Source organism: Oryctolagus cuniculus, chromosome 13 (genome assembly GCF_964237555.1).
Source record: "Oryctolagus cuniculus chromosome 13, mOryCun1.1, whole genome shotgun sequence".
Classification (NCBI taxonomy): domain Eukaryota; kingdom Metazoa; phylum Chordata; class Mammalia; order Lagomorpha; family Leporidae; genus Oryctolagus; species Oryctolagus cuniculus.
Window position 1 is genome coordinate 3,714,475 of NC_091444.1, and position 27,037 is coordinate 3,741,511.

The window sequence follows — 27,037 nt, forward strand, 5'->3', positions numbered from 1 at the left end:
CATATATTTTATAAATGTATGGTGTGAAAGAAGCAGAATACCAGCCTTCAAAAGCAGCCTGGTCAACCAGGCAATAAAGCACTCTACAGCTCGTCTTTTGTCCACCATTGCATACATTGGTAGCAACTAGGAAGTGGAAAAAAAAAAAGGAAAGAAAAGGACTTGCATCCACTTTTATTTTCCCTATTTAAAACCAGAAAGAAAGCGAATATCAATTCCATTATACCTTAGCATCTTCCAAGTGCAACATTTGTATGACAGCAGTAAGTACACAAGAGCTTACAGAGATCCAAACAACAATGGGCCAAAGTACCTGTCATACTGCTGCCTGATGGTCCTCAGGAGCCACTTCATAATCGCCGGCACCAAACAAAGAAGCAGAATTCTTTGCTGGGAATTTAGGAAATCGTGAAGGTAGCTCAGTGATAAAGCAAGGCTTTTCTCACCGAAGGTGTATGAGCCAGTATCTCTCCAGTTCATACTAGCAAGCTCAGTGCCCCCAGCGTACCGCGTGATGAAGCTGCACCACGGGATCTGGTGGTTTCAGCACACCACCACCTCACACTTGTGGAGCAGCTGAGGCCCTGGCATTGTGTTACGCTTCTCTCCACGCCACAACTTCACTAACAGCATATCCTTATTATCTGTGTCTCCTTGAGACTTCTAGTAATTTGCACCATTCTCTAGAATACAAGGCACATTCTCTTGGCAGGAAGATAAACTAGCTGTTTTTGTCTGGTAATTAAGTCCCCTGCAGGAACAAGCCATGGTTTGTATTCCTCAGCAATCCATAACTTCAACTCTGTTCATGAATGTTTGCTCTTTCTCAGGGAGGAATCACCAACCCCATTTCCAGGTGTCTTCTCTTTGCTCTTTCTTGTTTTCGCCTGAGCGTTTTTCTGGTGCAGGACGGATGCCTTCTTTCCTGCAGCAGCTCCACACCTCTTCCCTCTGCATATCACTCCTGATTGGCTTGTGGCAGTTCTTGCAATTTCTGCAGATTGGTGTCCACGTAATTTGGTGCTCTACTGCCTGAGACCCATTCATTCCAATTTTTATTCCAACCACTGTAATATAGAAAATGTTTTACTTGTTTGTCTTTATGCTAATCTTTACACACTCTGCTTCATAAAGAAGAAGCCCTCACTTACTCACCTGGTATTTAGGGTTAGGGTCTGTCTTGGGCACCATATATAAGTGATTCATTGCCTCTTCCTTTTCCCACAGCCCAAAGCTACTGCCCCCTACTGTCTGCCCCACCGTACTCCACATCAAATGCAGCATCAGTCAACACCAGCTCTGCATCCTGGGCCTGATTTCCAGCACATTTTCCTTATCCACTCCTCTGTTGATGGATACTTAGCCACCATTCTGTCTGGGCTATTGTGAATAGTGCTGCAGTAAACATGGGAGTGTTTCCTTTCCCTTGGATATGCACAGTAGTGGGATTGCTGAATTATCCAGTAATGAGCACAGGTGTGTTGCCAGGTTTTTGTGGCATGTATACTGTTTGGTGTGACGGCTATACTAACTTTCATCCCCACCAGCAGCTTGTGAGAGTTCCCTTTCTGTGCATTCTTACCGTCATCTTTTTTTTAAATCTGTTTGCTAATGGCCATTCTACCTAGGATGAGATGATATCTCACTGTAGAACTGATTTTCATCCACTGGTTCACTCCCCACTCGGCATTGGTCCCCAGAGAAGTATTTTTAAAAACTCAAATATGAGCATGTTATGTTCCTTTTGCCTCTGTGTAGTGCATCCACTGCCCTAATGCTTATCAGGCCCACCACATCTGGCACTGGAATATGGTGAAATAAGTATTTAGTCTTCATCTCTGTTTCCTGACACACAGCTCCTAAATGATGTGTTGTTATTATGCTAATGAGATGACTGATGGCTTAGCGTTCCTGGGTTACCTCATGAAGAGGGCCTGTTTGCCAGGGGAACTGACCCTATGATTAAAGTTCTACCATTCAGCCCCACCACCTCTGAATTTCAGGGAAGAGAGAGGGGCTGAAAGTTGAATGGATCACTAGTGGTCAGTGATTTAATCAGTGATGTCTCGATAGTGAAGTCTCCGAAAAAGCCCTGAAGGACTGGTTTCAGGGAAAACATGTGGTGGTTCCTGGAGGGTAGCATACCCAGAGAGGGTGTGGAGGTCCCCTAATACCATACCCTATGCATCTTCTCCATCTGCCTGCTTCCTTTCTAATAAATGGGTACATGTATGTAAAATGTTCCCCTGAGTGGTGAAATGCTCTAGCAAATTAGATGACCCCAAGAGGTGGCTGTGAGAACCCTGGTTTACAAGGATAACTGATATGTCAGAAGGAAAGTTCACAAACGGGGGCTTGCAGTTGGCATCAGAAGTGGGGAGGGGGCAAGTCTTATGGTATAGTCCAGGAAGACAGTATGTGAACTGAGCTGGAAAACTCCCCCATCTTGTTCCTGAAGTGTTCTGTGCTGTATGATGTGTGTGAGAGTAGTAAAAACACTTTCCTTCACTTTCCTTTCTGTTTCTGTCTCTGTTAGGTACCTACTTAGCAGTACAGCTAACTGTTTTTCTTGCAAAAATTATTTTGAAATCCATGCACGGAAGGAGTCTTCAAAAATTCATGAAAAATATGCAAAATGAAAAACTGCATAGATTTTAAAAAATGGTTGCACCTAAATAATCTTATCTTTTAATTCCAGCTTTACATAAACTTTTTGAAGCCATCATATAAGTAATACCTAAAGATGATTTTTATTAGCATGAATGTATATGGGGAGACAAATCTAGAGGTAGGTTGGATTCTTTGAAATTTCTAGGTGTGAGAACAAGCAGAATGGCATGGAGGTGGTCTGCCTTTTTGTAAATAAAAGTAGTAAACTGACAAATTTGGTTTGTTACTGAACTGATAAGTAAATTTAGTTTATCAGTAGAGTCACTGCCTGAGAACTTATTACTTCATAAAGTAGTTCTTTATTTGTTCATTCATTCATTCTTCTGAAAAACAGAGTAATCTTTCATTGTCTGGCTCACTCCCCAATGCCCGCAATAGCCTGGGCTGAGCTAGGCAGAAGTCAGGAGCTTGTAACTCTACCCAGGTCTCCCATGAGGGTGACAGGAACCCAAACATCTGAGCCATCATCTGATGCCTTCCCAGGCAAATATTCTGGAAGCTGGATCAGTAGAGGTGTATCCTGGACTCCACTAGGTACTCTAATATGGGATTTCGGCATCCCAACTGGCAGTACTATGACTCCAACCTCTCAAATAAATTGAAAAATGAAGAAGTAACCCTACAGTTTTGGAAGTAAAAGGAGAAAAATAATCTACAAATCTGTAAACTGAACATAACCATCATTGACATTTTGGGATCTCTTCCTTAAGAATCCCAATTACCCATCTCTAGGTAATCTTTGTTTATGTGTTTGTGACCATAATACTCACATAATTTGTGTTCTACTTTCAAGAAATTTAATTAACAAGGGTATTTTTTTAAAGATTTATTTTATTTATTTGATAGACACAGTTACAGAAAGAGATTTTCCATCCGCTGGTTCACTCCCCAGATGGCCACAACGGCCAGAGTTGTGCCCATCTAAAGCCAGGAGCCAGGAACTTCTTCCAGGTCTCCCACATGGGTGCAGGGGCCTAAGGACTTGGGCCATCTTCTACTGCTTTCCCAGGCCATAGCAGAGAGCTGGATTGGAAGAGGAGCAGCCGGGACTAGATTGGCGCCAATATGGGATGCCGGCGTTTCAGGCCAGGGCTTTAACCCATTGTGTCACAGTGCTGGCCCCAACAAGGGTGTTTTAAACACTGTACTGTTACATCCAATCTAGTATTTATAATACTTTTAGAAACTGAAGTTGTTTTCGACTTTGTATTTTACGTAGTGCTGTGGTAAATGGTTTAATAATATGGAATTGTTTCCTTAGGAGAGATGGAGATAATTCAAGCTGCAAAGAATTCTAATTAGAAATGTCAACTGGCAAGGAACCTGAAAAGCCCCCAAACCCAGTTGGGTTTTAAAGTATTTGCATTGATTTCTAAAAATATTAAAATCTGTCAACTCTAAACAAAGTTCATTAAAAGAATAGAATTGACCTGGTTTTATGTTATAAAAACAACAAGCGGGCCAGCCCCAAGGCTCACTTGGCTAATCCTTTGCCTGTGGTGCCAGCACCCTGGGTTCTAGTCGCAGTTGGGGTGCCGTGTACTAGTCCAGGTTATTCCTCTTCCAGTCCAGCTCTCTGCTGTGGTCCGAGAAGGCAGTGGAGGATGACCCAAGTGCTTGGGTCCCTGCACTCGCGTGGGAGACCAGGAGGAAGCACCTGGCTCCTGGCTTCGGATCAGCGCAGCGCCGGTTTTTTGAAAAAATATACAAAATTGCACACACCGTTGGCCCAACTGGCTAAAAAAAGGAAAGACCTAAATTAATAACATTAGAGATGAAAAAGGAAATGTAACAACAGACACCACAGAAATAAAAAGAATAATTATAAATTAGTACAAAGAGCTGTATGCCAACAAATCAGGAAACCTAGAAGAAATCAATAGATTCCTGGATATATACCTAAATTGAGCCAGGAAGACATAGAAAACCTAAACAGACTAATAACCAAATAGAAATTGAATCAGTAATAAAGAACCTCCCAGAAATTAAACGCTCAGGACCGTATGGCTTCACTGCTGAATTCTACCAAACATTTTAGAAGAACTAACTCCAATTCTCCTCAAGCTATTTAAAAAAAAACTGTAAGGGGAGGGAATCCTCCCAAACTCCTTCTATGAAGCCAGAATCACATTAATTCCTAAGCCAGAAAGAGATGAAACAGAGAAAGAGAACTACTGACCGATTTCTCTGATAAACATAGCACCAAATGTCCTCAACAAAATACTAGCCAATTGAATCGAACAGCACCATCAGAAAGACCATTCAGCTGGACCAAGTTGGATTGATCCCAGGTGTGCAGGGGTGCAACTGCATTTGCACATCTATCAATGTGATACATCACATTAACAAATTGAAGGACAAAAACCATACAGTTATCTCAATAGATGCAGAGAAAACATTTGATAAAATATAACACCCTTTCATGATGAAGACATTTAAACAAACTGGGTATAGAAGGAACAGTCCTCAACACAGTCAGGGAATTTATGACTTACCTACGGCCAGCATCCTATTGAATGGGGAAAAGTTGGAAGCATTCCCACTGAGATCCAGACAAAGATCCCCACTCTCACCATTGCTATTCAATTAGTCCTGAAAGCCTTACCAAGAGCCATTTGGCAGGAATAAAAAAATGATAGGATAGAAATTGGAAAGAAGCAAGTCAAACTATCCCTATTTTCATATGACATGATTCTATATAGAGAGGACCCAAAATCTTCATTAACAGACTATTGGAACTCATAGAAGAGTTTGGTAAAGTGACAGGATATAAAATCAATGCACAAAAATCAATAGCCTTTGTATACACAGAAGATGCCATGGCTGAGAAAGAACTTCTAAGATTAATCCCATTCACAATAGCTACAAAAAATTCAAACACCTTGGCATAAATTTAACCAAGGACGTGAAAGATCTCTATGATGAGAATTACAAAACGTTAAAGAAACAAATAGAATATACAAAAATATGAAAAAATCTTCCATGTTGATGGATTGGAAGAATCAATATCATCAAAATGCCCATAGTACCAAAAGCAATTTCGAGATTCAATGGAATTCCAATCAAAATACCAAAGACATTCTTCTCAGGTATAGAAAAAATGATGCTGAAATTCATATGGAAGCACAGGAGACCCAAATAGCTAAGCAATCTTATACACAAAAATAAAGGCAGAGGCATCACAATACCAGATTTCAAGACATACCACAGGGAAGTTATCATCAAAACAGCCAGATACTGGTACCAAAACAGATGGATAGACTGATGGAACAGAATAGAAATGCCAGCAGTCAGCCTACACATCTACTACCAACTTATCATTGACAAAGGAGCTAAAATCAATACATGAAGCAAGGATGGTCTCTTCTATAAATGGTGCTGGGGAAACTGTATCTCCATATGCAGAAGTATGAAACAAGACCACTACCTTACACCTTGCACAAAAACCCACTCAAAGTGGATTAAAGACCTCTATCTATGACTCAATACCATCAAATTATTAGAGAACACTGGGAAAACCCTGCAAAACACTGGCATAGGCAAACAGTTCTTGGAAAAGACCCTGGAGGCACAGGCAATCAAAGCCAAAATTGACAAATTGGAGTACATCAAATTGAGAAGCTTCTGCACTGCAAAAGTAGCACCATGCAAAGTGAAGAGTCAGCCAACAGAATGGGAGAAATTATTTGCAATGTATGCAACTGATAAAGGATTAAGAACCAGAATATATAAAGAGATCAAAAAACTCAACACCAAAACAACCCGGTTAAGAAATGGCCAAAGGCCTTAAGCAGGTATTTTTCAATAGAGAAAATCCAAATGGCCAATATACACATGAAAAAATGTTCAGGATCACTAGCTGTCAGAAATGCAAACCAAAACCACAATGAGGTTTCACCTCAACCCAGTTAGAATGGCCTTCATACAGAAATCAACAAACAATAAATGTGGGTAAGGATGTGAGAAAAAGGTATGCTAATCCACTGTCAATGGGAATGTAAACTGGTCCAGCCACTGTGGAAAACAGTATAGAAATACCTTAGAAATCTGAATATAGATCTGCCATATGACCCAGCCTTGCCACTCCTGGGAATTTTCCCAAATGAAATTAAATAAGCATATGAAAAAGTGATCTGTTCACCCATGTCTTTTGCAGCTCTATTCACAATAGCTAAGATATGGAATCAACACAAATGTCCATAAAATGAAGACTGGATAAAGAGATTATGGGGATATGTGCACCATGGAATACTACAAAGCAGTAAAAAAAGAAATAAATCCAGTGGTTGCAATAACATGGATAAAACTGGAGAACATCATACTCAGTGAAGTAAGTCAGTACCAAAAGTACAAATACCCTATATTCTCCCTAATCTTTGATAACTAATAGAGCACCTAGAAGGTATTCCATAGAAATGAATTTGACACTGAGATACAATGACTTTCTACAGCCCTTGTCATGACTGTTGAGGAACAGTTTTTTTTTTTTTCAAAGTATTTGTTGAACTCACTAAGTAGTATAGAGTTAATTGAAAATAGATCTTAGTGAAAAATAAGAATGGGAATAGGAGAGGGAGGAAAAAGAAGGCTGGTGGGTGGGGTTTGATGAGAAGAATCACTATGTTCCTAAAGTTTTATTTATTAAATCTATGAAGTTTGTATTCCTTAAATAAAAAGTTTCTGAGAAAAACAAAAAAAATAGTGGTGCAGGTATCTCTTTGATACAACATATTTATGTCTTTTGGGTATATATCCATTAGTGGGATTGCTGGATTATATGGAAAGTCTATTTGTAGGTTTTTAGTAAATCTCTAGGGGTCAATGCTAGGGTGTAGTAGGTTAAGCTTCTGCTTACATCACCAGAATCCCATATGGACGCCATTTTGAATCCAGGCTACTCCACTTCCTGTCTGGCTTCCTGCTGCTGTGCCCAGGAGGTCAGCAGAAGATGACCCAAGTGCTTGGGCCTCTGCACCCATGTGGGATGCCTGGATGAAGCTCCTGGCTCCTGGCTTCAGCCTGGCACAGCCCTGGCTGTTGTGGCCATTTGTGGAGTGAACCAGCAGATGGAAAATCTGTTTGTCTTTCCTTCTTTCTCTGTAACTCTGCCTTTCAAATAAATAAATATTTAAAAAAGAGTTCCCCCTTCTCCACATCCTCACCAGCACTTGTTACGCTATGTCTTTTGAATAATATCCATCTGACAGGGGTGAGGTGACATCTCATTTGTGGCTTTGATTTGCATTTCCCTGATGGCTAGTGATGTTGAGCATTTTTTCATATATTTGTTTTTCATATATCCATTTGTATTTCTTCTTTTGAGAATTGTCTATTGCAGTCCTTTGCCCAGTTTTTTAAAACTGGATTGCTTGTTTGTTTGTTTGTTTTTGTTGCTGTTGGCTTTTTCGAGTTGCTGGTATATTCTAGATGTTAATCCTTTGTTGGATAGATAGCTCACAAATGTGTTTTCCCATTTTGTTGGCTTTGTCTTCACTCTATTGACCATTTACTTTGCTATGCAGAAGCTTCTGAGTTTGGTATAATCCCATTGTTTAGCTTTGCTTTTGTTGCCTGTGCTTCGGGGGTCTTATCTATGAAGTTGTCCCCTACACAAATGTTTCCCTCCATTTTCTCACAGCAACTTCATATTCTCAAGTCTTAAATTTAGGTCTTTGATATATCTTGGGTTGATTTTTGTGTATGGTGACAAGTATGGATCTAATTTCATTTTCTACATATATACATTCAGTTTTTTTTTTTTAAATTGACACCTGCAGTGTTAATATCCCATGTGGGCACAGGTTCAAGTACCAGCTTCTCCACTTCTGAAAAATATGGAACGCTTCACAAATTTGCGTGTCATCCTTGCGCAGGGGCCATGCTAATCTTCTCTGTATCGTTCCAATTTTAGTATATGTGCTGCCAAAGCGAACACTATACATCCAGTTTTGCCAGTGCCATTTATTGAAGAGATTATCCTTACTCCATTGTATGGTCTGGGCACTTTTGTCAAAAATCAGTTGGTTGCATGTACATGGATTAATTTCTGGGCTTTCTATTCTGTCCCATTGATCTATGTGTCAGGATTTTTGCCAGTAACACATTGTTTTAATTATTATAGCTTCATGGCATGCTTTGAGGTCAGGTATTGTGATGCCTCTAGCTTGATTTTTTTTCCCCTCAGGATCGCTTTGGCTATTCTAGATCTTTTATGATTCTATCTGAATTTTATGATTTTTTTTCTAATTCTGTAAAGAATATCATTGATATTTTGATAGGGATTGTATTGAATCTGTGAGATTGCTTTAGGTATTGTAGACATTTTAATGATATTGATTCTTCCAATCCATGAGCAAGGAATAGCTTCCTTATTATTTGTATCCTTGATAGTTTCTTTCATCAGTATTTTATAATTTTTGTTGTAGAGATCCCTCACTTCTTTGGTTAAATATATTCCTAAGTATTTAATTTTTGGCTATTGTGAATGGAATTTCTTTCAAGACTTTTCTTTTGGTGAGTTCACCATTAGTGTGTAGAAAAGCTACCATTTTTTTGTATGTGGATTTTTTTACCAAGCTGAACCTCTTAAATATGACTTTGAAACAAATTCTCTCCATTAAGCTACTCTAACTGTCAAACACTATTGTGTCTAAATGAGATACTATGATTATGAGTGATTTCTACTAACAAGGTAATGCCACTATTAAAGTAGGGTTTATGAAATTTGTAATTCTTTTGAAAATTTATTTATATTTTAAAACATTCAAACATTTATTTGAAAGGCAGAGACAGACAAAAACACAAAGGCAGAGTTCTCATTCATTGGTTCACTCCTCTAGTGCCCAGAAAGGCTAGAACTGGGCTGGGCTAAATTCTGGATTGACCAAATTCTTCTACATGGGTGACAGAGATCCACCTTCCTGAGTGATCACCTGTTGCCTCCCAGAGTTCTTATTAGCAAGAAGTGGTATAGGGAGCAGAGCCAGGACTCAAACCCAGGTGCTCCATTATGAAGTGTCGGCATCCAAACAGATATTTTAACCACTAGGCCAACTGTTCACCTCCTTTTGAAAATGTAATTTCTTAAGTGGAAATGATAAGAGAAACTCTTTCTCTGCTTTATAACAAAGAATCGATTGAGAAATGTGTGAATAACATGAAACTTGGGAGACTATGCCTATGTCATCTTGAAGGTCATAATCTTCAGAATTACAAAATGATAAAAAATGCTATTTCCTGCTACTTCTGCCAGTTCTTCCCTCCCTCCCTCCCTTCTTCCCTTTCTTCCTAGTGATGCTCAAAATACAAAACATGAGAGAGAGAGAGAGAGAGCGAGAGAGCGAGAGAGCGCGAGCTCTACTGCTTAGAATTGGGGAACTAAAATTAACACATCACAAAAAGAAAATGGAATTATTCCCTAAGTGCTTTGCTTTTTCTTCGTCTAAAAAATGGCATTTAAACTGATGTGCTGACATTAGCTAATGGGTGATTGAAAACGGAAAATTGCAATTTGAGACGGGACTAAGAGGATCAATGCCAGTATGGAATACTAGAAAAGGGGCTGGCATTGTGACGGAGCAGATAAAGCTGCTGCCTGCAACACCAGCATCCCAGTATGTGTGGCAGTTAATGTCCTGGCTGTTCCACTTCCAATCCAGCTCCTTACTAATGAACTGGGAATGGCAGCAAAAGATTACCCAAGTGTTTGGGGCCCTGCCACTCATGTGGAAGATCTGAATAAAGCTCCTGGCTCCTGGCTTTGGCCTGGCCCAGCTCTGGGAGTTGGGGCCAGCTGGGGAGTGAACCAGCAGATGGGTGATCTCCCTCCCTGTCTCTCCCTGTCTATCTGTAATTCTGAATTTCAAATAAATAAATTAATTAATCTTAGAGAAAAGAATAATGAAAAAATTGTGGTCTGGTATTGAACCAGGGTTTGAATCTGTGCTTTATGTGGTATGTGACTAGGAAAGCTGTTTGATCTATTCAAAGTGAGTGCATCTGATGTTTCATTTTCTTCATCTTTATCATGTGAGGGAATAATAATACCTACTGCAGGATTAAGATAGGATCAAATAAAATAATCATTCAATAATGTTTGTTATACTTTGAACAGGATTTGGTTACCCAGCTTCATGAGACATTTATCCTCAAAGTCTTGTGTTTTATGGTTAGTGAATTAATAGCTGGTGGACTGAGTGGAGAATTGATCTAATTATGGTTTCTAGGAAGTGAGTCCGCCGTGAGAATGTTAGGTCTTAGGAGGCTTGCCTTTGGAAGGTAATTCTAGTGAAAAGGCTGGTTGTTAAAGCCAGTTTCAGACTGGCTGCTTTGATTCCTGGCTTTCCATGTGATCTTCCCTCCACATGAGTTCTACTGCCTTCATCAGACACTAGACCAAAGGGACTCCAGTATTGGACTGTGAACTTCCAAAACTGTAAACTGAAATACGCATTACTGCCTAAGATGCTCCTTCCACGTATTTTAGTTAAAATAATGAAAAGGTGTTGTGGCGCTTAATTTTTCTTTTTATTAACCTGGTAAGTAATAACTAACAACTTCAGACTGTATTCGAGCTACAGATCCAGTGGAACTACACCCTGGTATTTTTTTTTAAAATTCATTCATTCATTTATTTGAGAGGGAGGGAGGAGAGAGAGAGAGAGACAAAGAGAGACAGAGAGAGACAGAGTTCTTCCATCCACTGGTTCACTCCCCAGATGGCCACAATGACTGGGGATGGGCCACTCTGAAGCCAGGAGCTTCTTCTGGGTCTCCCACATGGGTGCAGGGGCCCAAGGACTGGGACCACCATCCGCTGCTTTCCCAGACACATTTCCAGGGAGTTGGATCAGAAGTGGAGCAGCCTGGACTGGAACCTGTGCCCATATGGGATGCCAGCACTGCAGGTGACAGCTTTACCCACTATGCCATAGCCCTGGCCCCAACACACCCTGGTTTTTGGAAAAGTTTGAGATGTGACTTTAAATCTCTCCATTGGTAGTCTTTGAAAAATTGTATTGGAATGACAAAAGTTTAGAGAAGAAGAGTTACTCTGATTTTTTTTAAGAGGAAGGGGCCATCATTTTGACACAGTGGGTTAAGCTGCCAGCTGCAACACTGGCATCCTGTATCAGAGTGCAGGTTTGCTTGCTGGATACTCCACTCCTGTTCCAGCTTCCTGTTGATGCACCTGACACCCATGTAAGAGACCAGAGTTCCTGGCTCCTGTCTTTGACCTGCTCAGCTCTGGCTCTTGGAACCATCCAGGGAATGAAGTAGCGAATGCAAGATCTTGCTCTCTCTCTCTCTCTGTCGTTCTTCCTTTCAAAGAAATAAATACACAAATTAATTTTTACAATAACATAATTTCAACTTACTTTATAATGGGCTTAATGCACACTAGCCATAATATTCAACAGGCAAAAGGTAGAAAGACCACTGTTCCACAGGAGAATAGACAAGGGCTAAAAATAATAATCAGGTCCTAAAATGTCAGTTTCATTCTTATATGTTTTTTATCCAGCGAAAACATGATATTTATCTTTTTGTGATTGGATGGTCTCCAGTTGTATCTATTTCGTTTCAAAAGACAGAATTTCATTCTTTTTTATAATTAAGTGGTATTTCATTATATATACACACACACACACACACACCACAAATCAACTTTTCTAAACTGTTTCCTCATCTGTAAAATAAGAATAAGAGTATTACTTGAGAGTCCTCAGGGTTTTTTTTTGTTTGTTTTTGTGGAGGACGGATAATTTATCAGTATATATACCATGAATCATTGTCATTCTTGATATAATTTCATTATATTCAACAGTATGAACTTCATTCATTTCTTTATGCTTGGAATCAAGACTTTTAGTTAAGGTCTTATAAATATCTTAATAAGCATATATATGAAAATTAGCATTTAAAACTACCTTTGGATTCAAAGGCAAATATTGTGTTAGCTAGCTTCAACCTAAGAGAAAAAAATAAAAATGAAAATGAATATTTTGGTGGCTTTGGGTCTCACAGTTCAGATGTGCAAATCCGCTATTTCAGTACCTGATTTCAATTCCTGACTGCAGCCCCCGACTTCAGCTTCCTGCCAAAGCAGAACCTAAGAGGTGGTGGTATTGTCTCAAACAGTCGAGTTCTTGCTATTCACATGGAATAACTTTATTGCATTGCTGGCTGCTAGCTCCTGGTTTCTGGCTTTAACCCCAGTCGAGCTCCAGCTGTTGTGGGCATTTGAGGAATGACCAGTGGGTTGGAGCTCTCTGTCTCTCTCTGTGTGTGTCTCTCTCTCTGTCTCACTGCCTCTCAAATAAATAGTAAAGAATAAAGTGAGCTGATCTCAGCTAAAAAAAACGAATGTTTATAATTTGTATTTTTCCCCTCAGTAGTTCACATTATCAAATACAAATATTTTAGTAGTGATTAATTATGAATATAACTATGCTTTGGACATAATGATAAGGACTATGTTATGCCAGATCATAGTGAAGTACATTCATCTTGAAGTATTTCTCTGAATTCTTTATATATTAGAGAAAACTTCATCATCCAGAAAAGGTTTTGGCTCAGTTCACTCAGTTTCATAGCTTCCGTTTTCATCATCCTACCTATTAGAGAAGGTATTTCAGGCAGAAGTTCTTGCCCAAGGCCAAGGAGGTTGTGTGGGCTCAAGTACCTGCATGTTCTGAGTGAAAACACCTGGCCTCTGAAGGCGCTTATAATTAGTAACAGTTTGAAAGTTCTCCCTCTAAGTGGCGAGAAATGATCTGGGGATTAGATTGGGTATGTGTTAAGAAATGAGGAGGTGATAAAAGATGTCTGGTGCCAAGCTGTTCTGCAGACACCCACTATGCTACTCCTATTGTATAAGCCATTTTACCTTTCTTTGGTCCGTTCTGTTCCAGTAGTGAAAGTGAGCCATCCCTTTGGGATGGGAGGAGCTGGCTTATGAGAAAAGCAGGTTTGGTGTGTGGGATCACATCCTGCACCCAGGGAGGGTGGAGTTTGCCCCAGCACTCCTTTGTGACATACCAAGCCTGAGCCTTCCCTGTATATTCAGGGTTGGATATAATAGGATCCTATAGGAATTAACCTCTATACATTGCCATTGGCTGAAGAGCACAAGATGTTTATAATAAAATCTAAACTCTTGACCATTGTGTTAGGTCAGTAGTTTTCAACTGGTGATAATTTTACCGGCTGGTGGATAGTTTTGATGGTCAAAATGTGGGGGAAGTGATGTGACTGGCATCAATGAGTAGAGGCTGTGGATACATTGTACAGGACACTCCACAAAACACAATTATCTGGCCGCAAATATCAGTAATTGAGAAATTACTTATTCAGCACATTCAGTCTTTAAACAAGCTCAGAGCAGCAGATAACACAAGGTGCTTTCCTCAAAATGTTCAGTCTCTTGGGACAGCAGACTAAACCTCAAAGCAATGTAACCTGGGTTTTGAGGGAGGTACACAGGGTTACAGGATTGTAAGCAAACAACCTTTAACACTGTCTGAGCAACTGAAGAAGGGCTGTCATCAGCAGGGACCACTCAGATGACAAATGTGCTGTGACATTCAGCTGCTTTCCGGGGCCACTGGGTAGCAGAAAAATAGCTCACATCACTGGGGAGTTGGCCTTTCGGAGCCCATCCTTGACCAAGGACTTGCTGTTTCCCCCTCTCTGCCTTCCAGGGTGTTGAGCTTCAGCCTAAGACAGGTTCTCCCTCACATTCATAGGATAGGTGCCAACTGCAGATCAGTGGTGGGAGAGTATCAATCCCAGAACTCCTTCCGAAAATAGGAAATTTTCTCCACATAAGCATCACCTGTGCTTCACAGCCTCTTATTGGGTGCCCTGAACCAAGCAATGTAAGCAGGGTGCAGAATCATGCCGATTGGCTAGAGTTGAACCAAGCTCAAAGGGAAGTATGGAATTTAACCAAAAATGAGAGTAGCTATTAGAAGAAACAAAAACAGATGTTAGCAAGGCAACCGTGTCTACTGCACGGGAAGAACATTCAAGGCAGCAGCAGCAGCTGGGATAAAGATAGAAAGGGAGAGCGAGCACAGCCTGTTGGAGCTGATGTGGCTGCAAATCCAGGAGGGATGATGTGAAGTGGAAGCAAACGAGAGTTTGAAAAGTGGGCAGGGGCCAGGTCATGCAGCAACTCAGTGGCACCATAGAGACTTTATTCTGTGGCTACTTCTGAACTATTGAAGGATTTTAAGGAGAGGAGTGTGTTTTTAACAAACATCTGTAGTGATATTGAGAAGAATAGAAAGGAAGAAGCTGAGACTGGGAGTAAAGAGAACTCCGCCGTTTGGGTCAACTCACCCTAATACCACTAAGCTTGAGTTTTAATATAATAATTATACTTTATGATTAAATGGATTAAGTATGATAAAATATGGAAAATGCTTCACACATATTGGGATTTAAAATGTTCTCATTTCCTCACATACCTGTGAGCACACTGGTTTTGCATTTCATCTACCCTGCTTATTGTGTGAACTTGGTTAAATCATTTACATTTAACAAGAGTCTAATTCCTTTCTAGTCCTTATCACATTATTATCATGAAGATTTAATGAGGTCGAGTTTATAAAAATCACAGTGTGTCTGGAAGAGTCTATAATACAAGATTTTTGTAGTTGATTTCTTGTCAGAGGGGAGATGGATAGAGGAAAGCATGGTGAATATGTATTTTAGAGAAAAAAATCAACCAGATTTGCAGTTGATAAATTTGAAATGGGGAGTATGTTTCAGGAAGAAATTCTAGATTTTGGGGTGAACAACTGGGTAGATAGAAAAGCTTTGGAGTACAGATAAGGACCAGGCTTCATTTCATGTTTTAGACATTATAAGTTTGAAATGGTGACAGAATATACTAGTTATGATGCCAGAGAAGAAACTATACATGCATTCTGCAGGTGAGAAGTCTGCACTAGAAATACAGATATGGGAGTAGTGGTCACACCAAGGGAATGATGAGATCAGCAAAGGAGAAAAAGAAGTCATCAGAGAGAGCACAAGACATACAGAAGCCTATCATTTAGGAGCGGAGTCAGGGTGGACATCAACAAAGGAGACAGAGGAAGAAGCCAGGGAGGCAGGGGATACAGTCAGGAGCAGGTCCTAGTCTAGCATTTGGGAAGAAAATTAACATAATTTTAAAGCAAATTTTCTGCTTTGATTTAACCTGAAATACTTATGATGTAAAGGGGACATTGCTATTTGGTTGCTGTGAAAACAGAGAATTACCCTGAGAGAAACTGGTATTGTCAGAACCAGAATCAGGGTCTCAGGGTCCCAACAGGTTTGCTTTGGAACTGGAAGTTAGAGAGACCCAGGCTGAATTGCTACTATCTGTTAAAGCATCACATTCCTTGTCTTGGCCCAAAACAGTAAATATTAAAGAAAAAACAATAGCAATGGTCTGGTCAGTCTGTGGTAAATTCAGAATAAACAGCAGCAAATTATTAGGACTGCCATTACTACTGCTCTGACTACTTCTACTACTTATTGGCAGTTTTGAGAGTTTTGATTAAGTTGTAGCACACAAGACCATTGATGCTACTGCTGAGGAGTATCAGTACTATTCTGGACGCCAGTTCTCTGTGAAGACTTGTCATGGTGTGTTCTTTCCAGCTGATATGGTAAATTCATATGGGCACAGAAGTAACATGACCTGTCTTTATAACTAAAATCCATCTTAAAAGCAGGAAGTAATTCTGTGTTTGTACTCCCCAACTCCCCACAATTACTGTTTCATACTTAATGACATGCAGTACTATATAAAAAAAATCCCAAGGACTTTATTCTTTTAAATGAGGCTCCAGGTCAAATGCTTTAAATTAGAGAACACTGAAGACAGTGTGCTTCTCATTCTCTCTTAATGCTTATACATCTGCTTGGAGTTGGAGACAGTTTCCTAGTAAATGACATTGCCAAATTGTACACATGTAACTAAGAAACTGACTAGACTCTTTGAAAGCTTAAGTAGCACTTTGAACTAGTTAAAAAAACTTTCTTTCCTGGTATTCAGAACAGTTGTTCAAGCAATACATCTCTAATTTGTTCCTTGGGGAGAAAGTTTTCCTATGTACCCAGTTAACCTCTATTTTTCTTTCAGATCTCAACTCAGCTTCCTTGGGAGCTTCCTTGGGGAGGATGTTCCTGACTCCCCAGACAAGTCCCTATTAGGCTTTCTTACACTACTGCATGTATCTTCTAAGGCACTTGCAAATATAGCCACAGGGAGAATTATTATGATAATATTAACATGATATTGTCAGATAATACTCTTTTTTTTAAGACTTATTTATTTATTTGAAAGTCAGAGTTACACAGAGAGAGGAGAGGCAGAGAGAGAGAGGTCTTCCATCCAATGGTTCCCTCCCCAGATGGCTGCAATAGCTGGAGCTGTACTGATCTGATGCCAGGAGCCAGGGGCTTCTTCCAAGTCTCCCACATGGGTGCAGGGGCCCAAGGACTTGGGCCATCTTGTACTGCTTTCTCAGGCCATAGCAGAGAGCTGGGTCGGAAGAAGAGCAGCCGGGACTAGAACCGGCGCCCATATGGGATGCTAGCACTTCAGGCCAGGGCGTTAACCAGCTGTGCCACAGCACCAGCCCCAGAGAATACTCTTTGACATGAAAAGTTACCAAAAACAAAATATCAAGTTAAGACAAACAGCAAAATTCCATATGCTGTAAAATTGGGGTTTTACCTAATATGTCATAATGATAAGAAAAGATTAGAAAGTAGTGTTAGGTGTGATTATTACTTCCTTCTTTGGATTTTTTCTGTAACTGCCAACTTCATTAAAATTAGCATCTAATAGGGAGAAAGGGAAACTAATACGATGTTTTTAGAAGTGTGAATTAGTTCATCCCTTAGAAAAACAGTATGGATGCTCCTCAGAAACTAGAAATAGAATTGCCAACTGATCCAGCAGTCCCACTGTTGGGTATATATTCAAAGGAAATGAAATCAGAATGTCAAAAAGACATCTACAATTGCATGTTCATTGCAGCATCATTCACAATAGCCAAGATATGGAATCAACCTGCATGTCAACTGCTGGATGAATTAATAAAGAAAACATGGTATATATACACAATGGAATATTATTCAACCAACAAAAGAATGAAATTCTGTCATCGTGGCAACATGGATGGAACCTGGAGGACATGTTAAGTGAAGAAAGTCCGGCACAAAAAGACAGATACCACATGTTCTCACTTAAATGTGAAAGCTGAAAAGTTGGTCTAATAACAGTAGAGGGCAAATAGGGCTCATCAGAGCCTGGGAAAGGTTTGAGGGTGGGGAGCATAGAGAGAGGATGGTTGATGGTTCCGGGGTGCAGTTGGATAGGAAGAATAACTTCTGATGTCCCATAGCAAAATAGGGTTGGTGTAGTTGACAACAATTGACTGTGTATTTTGAAATGGCAAGTAGAGTGGATTTTGAGTGTTTCCAACACCAAGAAATAATAGATGTTTGAAGTGATGGATATGCTGATTATGCTAATCTGATTCATTGCAGATTGTTTATATTTATTGAAATGTCACACTGTATCCTTAAATATGTACAATTACTATGTGCCAATTGAAAGCCTAGAAATAAATCAAAAGTAACGTCTAATGAATTTTTGAATAATGAATATTGTTAATTCCTATTTCAGAAAGCCTTCCTTAATCCTCAAGCATTAAAACTTAGTCAACTTCTAAACCTTCTTATCTTCTTACCAAAACCACTTCATCCACATGGATTTTTTCCATATTCATAATCTATAAAAACTAATCATTTCCAAATGTAAACTCAATTTTCCAAATAATATTCTTCCAGATAAAGCTAAACTTAACCTCATAACTAAAATCTTCTGTTCAGGGATTTGCTAGAGCATATAAGAAAAATGTTAGATTTTATTATGAAAAAACTTCCTCAAAATAATGCCTACATTTTGAAACTTCTAGCTGAAATATTGAGATACTTACGATTTTATCTTGTTGTTACTGTCTAAGCCTATCTAGGAAGGTCAATGGTTGATCACTGCATTTACAATAAAATGCAGACTCCTTACAGTATCGTGGGCTCTTCCTTCCTTGGTAAGCTCATTTCACACCTCTCTTCCCTACTGATGCTCCAGTTGCCTTGTTTCCTTCTGGAGGTCTTAGCAGTGGCTATTCCCTGCAAATGGAACAACTTAGTTTTTTTATGTGGCTGGAAATTTGTATAATTCAAACATTATTTCTCAAACATTGCATACTGTTGATTATTCTACTTGTTTTTGTTGTATTTTTCTACTTTCTAAACTCTTTTTTTTTAACTTTTATTTAATTAATATAAATTTCCAAGGTACAGCTTATGGATTACAATGGCTCCCCCACCCCCCCATGACTTCCCTCCCACCTGCAACCCTCCCATTTCCCGCTCCCTCTCCCCTTCCATTCACATCAAGATTCATTTTCAATTCTCTTTATATACAGAAGATCAGTTTAGCATATATTAAGTAAAGATTTCAACAGTTTGCACCCACATAGAAAAACAAAGTGAAAAATACTGTTTGAGTACTCGTTATAGCATTAAATCACAATGTACAGCACATTAAGGACAGAGATCCTACATGAGGAGTAAGTACACAGTGACTCCTGTTGTTGACTTAAGAAATTGATACTCTTGTTTATGGCCTCAGTAATCACCCTAGGCTCTTGTCATGAGTTGCCAAGGCTATGGAAGCCTTCTGAGTTCACCGACTCTGATCATATTTAGACAAGGTCGTAGTCAGAGTGGAAGTTCTCTCCTCCCTTCAGAGAAAGGTACCTCCTTCTTTGATGGCCTGTTCTTTCCACTGGGATCTCACTTGCGGAGATCTTTCATTTAGGTCATTTTTTTTTTTTTGCCATAGTGTCTTGGTTTTCCATGCCTGAAATACTCTCATGGGCTTTTCAGCCGGATCTGCATGCCTTAAGGGCTGATTCTGAGGCCAGAGTGCTGTTTAGGACATCTGCCATTCTATGGGTCTGCTGTGTATCTCACTTCCCATGTTGGATCGTTCTCTCCCTTTTTTACTCTATCAGTTAGTATTTGCAGACACTAGTCTTGTTTATGTGATCCCTTTGGTTCTTAGTCCTATCATTATGATCAATTGTGAACAGAAATTGATGACTTGGAGATATTAATTCCCTCCATTCAAGTGTGAGTATTTATATAAAGTGAACAAATTTCATGTATTTCCTATATACACATTTAAGGGCATAATGATACTTCCCACCCTAACCTACTAGTGAGATGGCATTGGTACATGCCACCTTGATGGGATTGAATTGGAATCCCTGGTATGTTTCTAACTCTACTGTTTGGGGCAAGTCAGCTTGAGCATGTCCCAAATTGCACATCTCTTCCCTCTCTTATTCCCACTCTTATATTTAACAGTGATCACTTTTCAGTTAAGCTTCAACACATAAGAACAACTGTGTATTGATTACAGTATTCAACCAAAAGTATTAAGTAGAACAAACAAAAAAATACTAAGAGGGATAACGTATTAAGTTGTCAGGGCATGGGCTGATCAAGTCACCGTTTCTCCTAGTGTTCATTTCATTTTAACAGGTTTCCTTTTTGGTGCTCGGTTAGTTGTCATGGATCAGGGAGAACATATGATATTTGTCCCTTTGGGACTGGCTTATTTCACTAAGCATAATGTTTTCCAAATTCCTAACAGGGATCACATTTCAGTTAAAATTTAAACACCTAAGAATAATTGTGTGTTGATCATAGAGTTCAACCAATAGTACCTGAAGAAAACAAAGAGAAAATACTGAAATGGATAAAGTATTACATTGTACATCAACAGTCAGGACATGAGCTGATCAAGTCACTGTTTCTCATAGTGTCCATTTCACTTCGACAGGTTTCCCCTTTGGTGCTCAGTTAGTTGTCACCGATCAGATAGAACATATGATATTTGTCCCTTTGGAACTGGCTTATTTCACTCAGCATGATGTTTTCCAGATTCCTCCATTTTGTTGTAAATGACCTGGTTTCATTGTTTTTTTTATTGCTGTATAGTATTCTATAGAGTACATGTTCCCTAAATTCTTTATCCAGTCTACTGTTGATGGGCATTTAGGTTGATTCCAGGTCTTAGTTATTGTGAATTGAGCTGCAATAAACATTAATGTGCAAACAGCTTGTTTGTTTGCCAATTTCATTTCCTTTGGGTAATTTCCAAGGAGTGGGATAGCTGGGTTGTATGGTAGGGTTATATTCAGGTTTCTGAGGAATCTCCAGACTGACTTCCATAGTGGCTTAACCAGTTTGCATTCCCACCAACAGTGGGTTAGTGTCCCTTTTTCCCCACATCCTCTCCAGCATCTGTTGTTGGTAGATTTCTGTATGTGAGCCATTCTAACCGGGGTGAGGTGAAACCTCATTGTGGTTTTGATTTGCATTTCCCTGATTGCTAGTGATCTTGAACATTTTTTCATGTGCCTGTTGGCCATTTGGATTTCCTCTTTTGAAAAATGTCTATTGAGGTCCTTGGCCCATCTCTTAAGTGGGTTGTTTGTTTTGTTGTTGTGGAGTTTCTTGATCTCTTTGTAGATTCTGGTTATCAACCCTTTATCAGTTGCATAGTTTGCAAATATTTTTTCCCATTCTGTAGGTTGCCTCTTCACTTTCCTGACTTTCTTTTGAAGTACAGAAACTTCTCAATTTGATGCAATCCCAAATGTTAATTTTGGCTTTGACTGCCTGTGCTTTGGGGGTATTTTCCAAGAAGTCTTTGCCATTACCTATATCTTGCAGGGTTTTTCCAGTGCTCTCTAATATTTGATGGTGTTGGGTCGTAGATTTAAGTCTTTAATCCATGTTGAGTGAATTTTTGTGTAAGGTGAAAGGAAGGGGTCTTGCTTCATGATTCTGCACGAGGAAATCCAATTTTCCCAGCACCATTTATTGAATAGACTGTCCTTACTCCAGGGGCCGGTTTTGGATACTTGATCAAATATAAGTTGGCTGTAGATGTTCGGGTTTATTTCTGGTGTTTCAATTCTGTTCCATTGGTCTATCCATCTATTTCTGTACTAGTACCATGCTGTTTTGATTACAACTGCCCTGTAGTATGTCCTGAAATCTGGTATTGTGATGCCTCCGGCTTTGTTTTTGTTGTACAAGATTGCTTTAGCTATTCGAGGTCTCCTGTGTCTCCATATGAATTTCAGCATCATTGTTTCCAGATCTGAGAAGAAGGTCTTCAGTATCTTGATGGGTATTGCATTGAATGTATAAACTGATTTTGGGAGAATGGACATTTTGATGATAGTGATTCTTCCAATCCATGAGCATGGAAGATTTTTCCATTTTTTGGTATCCTCTTCTATTTCTTTCTTTAAGGTTTTGTAATTTTCATCATAGAGATCTTTAACGTCCTTGGTTAAGTTTATTCCAAGGTATTTGATTGTTTTTGTAGCTATTGTGAATGGGATTGATCTTAGCAGTTCTTTCTCAGCCGTGGCATTGCCTGTGTATACAAAGGCTGTTGATTTTTGTGCATTGATTTTATATCCTGCTACTTTGCCAAACTCTTCTATGAGTTCCAGTAGTCTCTTAGTAGAGTTCTTTGGGTCCCCTAAATAAAGAATCATATCATCTGCAAAGAGGGATAGTTTGAGTTCTTCCTTCCCAATTTGTATCCCTTTAATTTCTTTTTCTTGCCTAATGCTTTGGCTAAAACTTCCAGTACTATATTGAATAGCAGTGGTGAGAGTGGGCATCCCTGTCTGGTACCAGGTCTCAGTGGAAATGCTTCCAACTTTTCCCCATTCAATAGGATGTTGGCCATGAGTTTTTCATAAATTGCTTTGTTTGTATTGAGGAATGTTCCTTCCATACACAGTTTGCTTAGGGTTTTCATCATGAAAGGGTGTTGTATTTTATCAAATGCTTTCTCAGCGTCTATTGAGATAATCATATGGTTTTTCTTCTGCAGTCTGTTAATGTGGTGTATCACATTGATTGTTTTGTGCACATTGAACCATCGCTGCATACCAGGGATAAATCCCACTTGATCTGGGTGGATGATCTTTCTGATGTGTTGTTGCATTCTATTGGCCAGAATTTTATTGAGGATTTTTGCATGTATGTTTATCAGGGATATTGGTCTGTAAATCTCCTTCTCTGCTGCATCTTTTTCCGGCTTAGGAATTAAGGTGATGCTGGCTTCATAGAAAGAATTTGGGAGGATTTCCTCTTTTTCGATTGTTCTGAATAGTTTAAGAAGAATTGGAGTTAGTTCTTCTTTAAATGTCTGGTGGAATTCAGCAGTGAATCCATCTGGTCCTTGGCTTTTCTTTGTTTGGAGGGCGTTTATTACTGTATCAATTTCTGTCTCAGTTATGGGTCTGTTTAGGTTTTCTATGTCTTCCTGGTTCAATTTAGGCAGGTTTCATGTGTCCAGGAATCTATCCATTTCTGATAGGTTTCCCTGTTTGCTGGCATACAAGTCCTTGTAGTAATTTCTGATGACTCTTTTTATTTCTGTGGTGTCTGTTGTTACATTCCCTTTTTCATCTCTGATTTTATTGATTTGGGTCTTTTCTTTTTTTAGTTAGTTGGGCCAATGGTGTGTCAATTTTGTTAATTTTTTTAAAAAGCCAGCTCCTCATTTGGCTGATTTTTTGCAATGTTTTTGTATTTGGATTCAATCCTGTTGATTTCTTCTCTGATTTTAATTATTTTCTTCTCCTACTAGATATGGGTCTGGTTTGCTGCAGATTTTCTAGATCCTTGAGATACATTGAAAGCTCATCTATTTGGTGCCTTTCCAATTTCTTGTTGTAGGCACCTATTGATATAAACTTTCCTCTTAACACTGCTTTTGCTGTATCCCATAAGTTTTGGTATGTTGTGCTGTTATCCTCATTTACTTCCAGAAAATTTTTGATTTCTCTTTTAATTTCTTCTATGACCCATTGTTCATTCAGGAGCATGTTGTTCAGTCTCCATGTGTTTGCATATGCTCTAGGGATTCCTGAGTTGCTAATTTCCAACTTCATTCCTTTATGGTCTGAGAAGCTGCATCGTATGATTTCAATTATTTTGAATTTGCTGAGACTTGCTTTATGGCCTAGTATGTGATCAATCCTAGAGAAGGTTCCATGTACTTCTGAGAAGAATATAAATGCTTTATGTGTAGGATGAAAAGTTCTGTAGATATGTTAGATCCATCTGGGCTATAGTGTCATTTAAATCTACTGCCTCCTTGTTGATCTTCTGTCCTGTTGATCTGTCTATTTCTGAGAGTGGAGTATTGAAATCCCTCAGTACTATTGCATTGGGGTCTAAGTCTCCCTTTAAGTCCCTTAACAAATCTTTTGAATAAACCGGTGCCCTGTAATTAGGTGCATATACATTGATAATCGTTATATCTTCCTGTTGAATTGATCCCTTAATCATTATATAGTGCCCCTCTTTGTCTCTCCTAACAGTTTTTGTGGTAAAGTTTATGTTTTCCGATATTAAGATGGCTACGCCCGCTCTTTTTTCATTTCTGTTGGCATGGTATATCTTTTTCCAGCCTTTAACTTTCAGTCTGCATGCATCTTTGTTGGAAAGATGTGTTTCTTGTAAGCAGTAGATAGATGGGTTTTGTCCCTTAAGCCAATCAGCCAGTCGGTGTCTTTTAACTGGACAGTTCAGGCCATTAACGTTCAATGTGACTATTGATAAGTAGTAACTTTGCCCTGCCATTTGCCAAAGATATTTTCTAATATGTTTTGAACTTCCTGTGATCTTTTGCTGTGAGATTTCCTTCCTTTACCTTCTTTCATATTGATGACCGTGTTTCTGCGTTTCTGTGTGTAACACATCTTTAAGCATCTTTTGCAGGGCTGGATGAGTGGCGACAAATTCTTTCAATTTCTGTTTGCTGTGAAATGGCTTTATTTCACCTTCATTCACAAATGAGAACTTTGCAGGATAAAATATTCTGGTCTGGCAGTTTTTCTCTCTTAGTACCTGGGCTATAACTCGCCATTCCCTCCTAGCTTGTAGGGTTTCTGATGAGAAGTCAGCTGTGAGTCTTATTGGAGATCCTCTGAGAGTAATCTGACGTTTCTCTCTTGCACATTTTAGGATCTTTTCTTTATGTTTGACTGTGGTGAGTTTAATTACAACGTGTCGTGGTGAGGATCTCTTTTGGTCATGTTTACTAGGGGTTCTATGTGCTTCCTGTACTAGGATGTCTCTGTCCTTCTCCAAACCTGGGAAATTTTCTGCTAGTATCTCACTAAAAAGGCCTTCTAATCCTTTCTCCCTCTCCATGCCTTCAGGAACTCCTAGAACCCGAATGTTGGGTTTTTTAATGGTATCCTGAAGATTCCCCACAATATTTTTTAGATTTCTAATTCCTCTTCTTCTTTCGTTTGACTGTACATTTTCCTGTTCTCTGTCTTCTAAGTCCGATATTCTCTCTTCTGCTTCACCCATTCTGTTTTTAAGGCTCTCTAATGTGTTTGTCATTTGATCTATTGAATTATTCATTTCATTATGATTTCTCATCACTATCACAGTTTCATATTCTACTAGTTGTTTCATTTCATTTTGATTCCTCCTTAATATTTCATTTTCATGAGAGAGATTTTCTATCTGGTCCATTAAGGATTTCTGTAGTTCAAAAATTTGTTTTTGAGAACTTCTTACTGTTCTTATCAATCTTTTGAGATCCGCTTCTTGCGTTTCTTCTATCTCATCATCTTCATAATCTTGAATTGGGGTGTTTATTTCATTTGGGGGCGTCATAGTGTCTTACTTTTTCTTGTTACCTCTGTTTCTGTGTTTATTGTTTGGCATATTGGAGATTATCTTTGGTTTCTTCGGTGTGGTGTTTTTTCTCGTTATACTGTGACTCTAGATTAAATGGACTGTCTGCTTTTGATGGATCCTTAGAGGCTGTGATGGGTGTGGCCAGAGAGCTCTGTTTGGTTCTTCAGGGTTAAGGGTGTGCCAAAGATGACTCACCCAGATTGTTCTCTTGCTCGCTTGCTCTCTCTCTCTTTCTCTCTCTCTCTCTCTTTTTTTTTTTTTTTACTCAGTTGGGAAGTAATTCCACACAGCTGAGTGGAATTGAGGGTAGTTGATGTATGAAATCTGGCCCCTGTGGGTACTCGTCTGCTTACCCCTGGGACCACACAAAGAGTTTATGCAGCCCTCAGTGTGGTCTCAAATTTCTCAGCAGTCTCGCCAGGTTGCCCAGGTTACTGAGTTTGTGTACTTGGTGAGTTCTCTCGTCCCCCCCCCCTCAGATTTTCACAGTCTCAGTTTGTTAGCTCCACACTTTCACTAGGTCTTAACCTCCTGTTATTTCTCCCCACCAGAGTCAGGTTTTTCTGCTTGGTTAATAGCAGGCACCGCTTTACATACGTAAAATGGCACCTACTCTTTGTCTTGCTCGGCTTTGTAAGGTGAGTGGAGAGAGAGGCTAATGTCCATGCCAGTTCCCCTTATTTATTCGTTTTTTTCTCTCCTCCAGTCATCCTGGTGAACTTTCCCCAGTGGGGCTTCAGGCCTCGTTCCCTGTAGGCTCTTTCTGCCTTTCCCTGCCAATGTCTTGGGTTACCGGGGTCTTTGTCTCACCTCCCCTTCCAGCGCTGGCACGCAGACTCTGCGGCGCAGCTCCGGCGGCTCCCACGGCTCGGCTTCCACGTGGTGGGTGACCTTGCTCTCCCCGTAGGTCCTCCGTGTCACATCCACTAGATCCAGAAGAGTTTCCTCTGCAATTTTTTCCTGATCCTTTTCCTGAGGCTACAGTAACTCCACTTTTATTAAACTATCTTTTCCCGGACTATCGGTGCGCGCCCTCACTATTCCGCCATCTTGGCTCCGCTGTACTCTATTATTCTACTTTCTAAACTCTTAGCACACTCTATTTTGCTTAAATTTCTTCTGTTTATTTATTTATTTGTTTAAAGAGTTATTTATTTATTTGAAAGAGTTACAGAGAGGAAGAGGCAGAAGCAGAGAGAGGGAGAGAGAGAGAGGGAGAGTGAGAGAGAGGGAGGGAATCTTCCATCCACTGGTTTACTCCCCAGATAGCTGCAACAGCCAGGGTTGGGCCAGGTCTCAGCCAGGAGCCAGGAGCCAGGAGCTTCATCTGTATCTCACATATGTGTGGCAGGAGTCCAAGTACTTGATCTGTCTTCTGCTGCTTTCCCAGGTCCACTGGTAGGGAGCAGGATTGCACGTGGAGCAGTGGAGACTCATTCAGGCAGTGGCTTTAGCTACTATGCCACAGCACTGGCTGGGCTCCATGTTTTACTTATTTAACTACTTGTTATCCCCAACAGAAAGTGAG

The 27,037-nt window shown here is 39.7% G+C and overlaps 1 long non-coding RNA gene, 1 other non-coding gene and 1 pseudogene across 11 annotated transcripts in view; 1 reads left to right on the plus strand and 2 right to left on the minus strand.

The window, feature by feature from the left end:
• LOC103351062 (uncharacterized) overlaps window positions 1-27,037 on the plus strand; it is a 232,864-nt gene that overhangs the window by 97,151 nt on the left and 108,676 nt on the right. Inside the window, exon 4 of one of the 10 annotated variants that reach the window (XR_011381823.1) lies at window positions 6,827-6,941. The exons of the other annotated variants lie outside the window; for them this stretch is intronic. This is a non-coding gene — a long non-coding RNA (uncharacterized lncRNA). Of the gene's footprint in view, window positions 1-6,826; window positions 6,942-27,037 lie in introns of those variants that run through there. 10 annotated transcript variants of the gene reach the window in all.
• On the minus strand, window positions 415-25,485 carry LOC127483490 (mortality factor 4-like protein 1 pseudogene; annotated as a pseudogene).
• LOC127483665 (U6 spliceosomal RNA) lies at window positions 8,499-8,605 on the minus strand. Its single transcript, XR_007910086.1, has one exon. It is a non-coding gene; the product is annotated as a U6 spliceosomal RNA (small nuclear RNA).